Raw genomic sequence first — 5,191 nt, 5'->3', positions numbered from 1 at the left:
GAGAGAGAGAGAGAGAGAGAGAGAGAGAGAGAGAGAGAGAGAGAGAGAGAGATTGCGTGCATGCGCGACAAGTAAAAATGGGGAACACGATTCTCCGTCGGTATTATACATCGCACTGAAGATTATTTCCGCGAATCCCGTAATCTCGCACCACTGTAAAACAAATGAAATATCACATGGTTACGATATAAAATTTCTAGTCGCGAGCAGATTTAAGTTGATACAAAAATCATGTCGTGCTTTGTGTCGTGGATGTCATCCCTGTTCGATTCGATTCGTGGACCCTATTCAATCTGTCATCAGAACAAAAATTGGCCATCTTTATGGTTGCATATCGCAGTCGATTGCTCTACCGTGGTGAACAGTCGAATGCTCGCACGTTCGCGAATCGCTCTATCGGAATCACGCGACCGTAAATCAGTCGAAGAATGCACAATGCCAATTTATCCTGTTTCTACCGTTCATATTGCAATACTTTGCCATAACGTTTATTTATGTGAGGACTAATACGGATAACGCGTATTATGAACCTAATTATTCACTTGTTACTGTGCCTTTCTATTTATAGACAAGAAGTGAAATAGATCAGTGAATGGTTCAATTAGGTAAAATAATAAGATGTTATGCAAAATATTATTTCTCTGGCTCGACTAAATCAGTATTAGAATAAAGCGGATTTATTTCTTAACAAGGGAAAAAGTAAAGGCCGAATATTACATTCATTTTAGTAATATCTTACAATTTCAGGCAAGCGAGAACTTGGAGCTTAAATTTACACACACACACACACACACACACACACACACACACACATATATATATACGCACATATTAGCTTTTTAAAAATATATTTTTTTATCCCAATATAAAATTACAACTAATTAATTATAACGAAATTATTTATAATTAAAAAAATTTTCATTAAATATTGATATATTTATTTTATATTCTCAAACCTCACTTCTCGTTACGCGCGTTATAAAAGCAGAGTATCTCAAAAATTAAGTTTTCCAGAAAAGGGGAAAAACCACTATTTTTGAAAAAAACAAAATTATTGATTAATCAAATAATATTGACAAAAAGAATATATTTTTGATATGATTAAATGTCATTTTCGTTTCGATATCCTTAAAATATGAACTTTTTTTAGTTGTGCTGATTTCTTTTAAGCGCCCATTTTAAGTTCTGATAATTTTGATGATTCTTTATGAATTAGCTAAATCAGTTTGAATTAAAACCCCAAGTAGAACACAGAGTCATAATAAAGTCATAATCATAGGACGTCATACAAAAATGAACTTATAACAAATAAGGTCATGATGATGCTCTTATGATATTATTATGATTTCTGTGTTCTACTTGGAACTGTCTAACAACAAGACTTAAGGCGATATCCAAAGATGACTTCATAGTTTCCGTAAGTAGTACGAACATTGTTAGAAACATATTGTCTCTAAGGGGAATTACTTTAAAGGACAATAAAGAACATTTATATATTAATTAAGTGATGTTTATTTTGTCATAAGATTTACCGAACTTTATCACATTACGTATTATAGATGTATAAATAAGTTCCCGGTCAACTTGAAATATCGATGACAATGATGCATTTAAATTTCTGCGCCAAATTATTTTTCTATTAGTAAGGTCAACTAACTTGCATTTTGAAAGCATTTAAAAATAATAAGCATTTGTAGTTGGACAATTAATTATATTTTTAATTTTAAATGAACGCTGAAAAGATGCATATTCTTCATTTGTACGTTTCACCATTTTTATTACGGTTAAAAACCGCCACTGGAACAACCAGAATAATTTGCGAAACTTATGGAAACAATGTTGTGCTGAAAAGAACGTGCCCAGAGATTGGTTTAAAAGATTTAAAAGTGATGATTTTTTAATGTGAACGATAAATCGCCCTGTGAAACTTTCCTTCACCGCACCCATATGCTGTGTGATAGATGGCAAAAAGTAATATTGTATATTCGAAAGATAAATACTTCGAAAGGTAATTTGATTTTACTTTAAATATCTACATCGATTCTTTTATATTAATACATACATTTTTTTTTTAAATTGCAGGAACTTTATGTACCTTACATATTATGCATAAAGATACCTTCAAACAGGAAAATTCATTTCTAAAAAAATATAAATATCGTAAAAAAGAACGCGAAGTAGTCGTTATATTTTTTTTATATCTGCAATTTAACTGATGTAAAGCAGAACGGTCGACAGCGTTCGACAATTCTGCTTTGTGCGATCTCTTGAACCATACAATGCGGAAATTCGCGAATCATCCAAATCGGCGATAGATCCATTCGAGGAAAACTTACGAGGATGATCCATAAGAACGTGGCGGAAGGCGGCTCGAAAAATTCTCATTTCTACATCGCCGCGCAATCGCGTTGATCGACGAGCGGCCGTTAAATATTGACGAGGTAGATGTAAAAAGTAGTGGTTTCCGCGGGAAACGGAACGGGGTGGATACAAATGAGGCTGCGGGGATGAGCAGCGTTATCTCGTATCCTGCGGGAGCTATTCGTCCCGGGGCCGCCCCTTTCTCCATCCTGTGCCACCGGCCCTCCCCCCTTACTATCGCCACCCCCGGCAACCCCTTCGCAGCCCCCTTGCATCCATTTCTGATAAGCGAAGCGTGGAACCCCCTCCCCTCCCCCTCCCCCTCCCCCGTTACGGACTGATTCTTCGATAGTAACTCGCAGAGATCGTAATTGTTGCGATCTTCAAGCGAGCGCGAAAAAGTACTAAGGGAAGAAACGAAACACACGAGCGACTTTCGCAGGGAATGCGATGTGAATAAGTAACTTTTTAATATATCACGCAAGAGTAAACGCAAACTAAAATCTTGTGTTAATTCGTTCTTATTACGACGAGGCAAAGTGGTAGCGTCGTACCTGTCGTTTTATTATTCTTAATCAAAACCGTCGCTAGATTAAATTTTCTTTGCGTTTGCGGAACGACGCCGCGGGTTATGAGATCCTTGTGAAAGAAACGAGGACGAAAGACGCGATAATAATAATCGTCGCATTTCAAAAGAGGACAGTAGACTAATTATGCTCAAAGACACTACTTTATTAGCTCGTCCCCGAGACTCGGATGATTCATCTGACGCTTCTTAACGCTTCTCGTAGCGACGTCGATGAGGATTTCATAACTAAAAGAGACACTTCTTTTATGAATTATTATTGGTATTATTACATGAAGGCTATCTAAATCGCTATGCTTTTAATGACAAATATAATTTATATCTATTTTTGTCACGTGATCTTTTCGTACTCAGATTATTTACTAATCAAATAAAAAATGTATTTCGTTATCTAAAATTTTGACTTGTCGCATCGTAAGAGTTAAATAGAAGTAAATAGATAAATTGGAGCAGTTTCTAAGGAGTGCGAGAACACCACGCGAGATTACGGGATTGCGGCATGTCGGACCATACGTCGGCTTTACTACTGCGGAGGTGAGCAACTGGCGGTTCTCTTGTCAGGAAGGAGAAGTGAAAAATCCCTCAGATTCCCTCAGGAATCGTCGAGATATCCTTATAAAACTGGCAGATTAGAGTGAGACGTGACGAGAGCGCAGAATCCGCTCTGAGTATTAAGAATCTTGACGATGCGAACGGTACCTATTACAAAATTCGTCAATTACGTCTAGACATAGATAAAATTTGATCAAATATGTATTATTAGTCAAATAAAAAGAACGATTTTGTTGAAATATCTAAAAGTTTAGATAGATACAGATCTGAAAGTAATTTTGTTGGATTATCTAAATAATTATGTAGGAAATTCGAGCGTAATGGACAGTGCTGCAAAAAGTTTTGACGTTTTAACAACCAGCTTGGACGTCCTACATAATTATTTTAATAATTAATTCAACAAAATTATTTTCAAATTTGCACTTTCTGTAAATAAATTATTAAATACTTTAGCGGAACCATTCTTTCTGTGCAGGTTATTAAATATATATATCGGAAAACAATTCAATCAATTTGATCTGTATATAAGATCTCCGTTCTAAACACAATAAAAGCATTAGCATAAGAAAGCAATTTAATATATCAAACTTGTGAGAAATGTAGGTCGAATTGTAAATTGTATTGCATCATGCATTTTTCAAGTAGCTCCAAAGTATTTTCCGAACCCGGTACAAAAGCCATTTATGCACGTCAAATAATTAATCAGTTACTGATAGCGATATAATAATAATAGTAATATTTAAAATGATATTTTAATAATAGCAATACTTAACCATTATAATTTTGTGACCATTAAACTTTAGCGATAAGAAATGTTAATAATAGAGGAAAGGATCAATTTACAGTTGATGTCTTTTTATACATTGCGCATAATGACGTTATAAATTAAATTTTCAGATTGATAAAAAGCTTAGAAATTTCGTGTATGTAACATCACGCAATTGAATCTTTTTCCAAAAAGAATAGGATCGATTGCTTTCAGTGCGAACTAAGAGAAACGGAAACGAACAGTGGGCGTTGCAAAGGTTAAAAACAAATCACTCGATCGTTACAGTCAACAGAATTACGTTTATCAACATAAATTGTCCAATTCACTGTTTCAATTTACTTTTTCAGCTTACTTCTAAAAAGAAGTATCACGCGCTCGAAATGCATACAAAGCTACAAAAAGTTATTGCAACGTGGAATTTACTTGGAGAGAGAATGATAAATAATATCTTTTCAAAATGCAGAATTGAGTATAATTCCTATAAAGTGTTTATGACGTACAAATGACATAAAAAAAGAATTTACTCGAGCTACAATAATTTCAATTTACTATTCGTCACATTTGATACTTATTAATAAGTAATGTTATACATAAACATATCGTTCTCTTATCACGTCCTAACTCGAAAAAGATGATTTTTTTTTTAAGTATTGTGAAACAAACATTTAAAAAATGACATTTAATTATGTTAAGAATACAATCTTTTTGCCGGCATTATTTAATTAATAATTTACAATATAATAATAATTTTCTGTCAAGTTAAATTACAGTTTTTCCCTCTTTCTGAGAAACTTACTTTTTTGAACCGTATCACTTTCAAAGTATAAGGGAGCGATGCGTTCGATAACATTGTGATTTATAATACGTAATTAAAATTATCACGTACGACACTTTAGTCGTAACATATACATATAGATTGATGC

The 5,191-nt window shown here is 34.0% G+C and overlaps 1 protein-coding gene across 1 annotated transcript in view; it reads right to left on the bottom strand.

The window, feature by feature from the left end:
- Positions 1-5,191, bottom strand: part of LOC108753619 (collagen alpha-1(I) chain) — a 302,527-nt gene that overhangs the window by 267,439 nt on the left and 29,897 nt on the right. The window lies entirely within an intron of this gene.

This window comes from Trachymyrmex septentrionalis, unplaced genomic scaffold (assembly GCF_001594115.1).
Source record: "Trachymyrmex septentrionalis isolate Tsep2-gDNA-1 unplaced genomic scaffold, Tsep1.0 scaffold7, whole genome shotgun sequence".
Taxonomy (NCBI): Eukaryota; Metazoa; Arthropoda; class Insecta; order Hymenoptera; family Formicidae; genus Trachymyrmex; species Trachymyrmex septentrionalis.
Note: the sequence above shows the minus strand (reverse complement) of the source record. Positions and strands in the feature narration are given on the sequence as shown.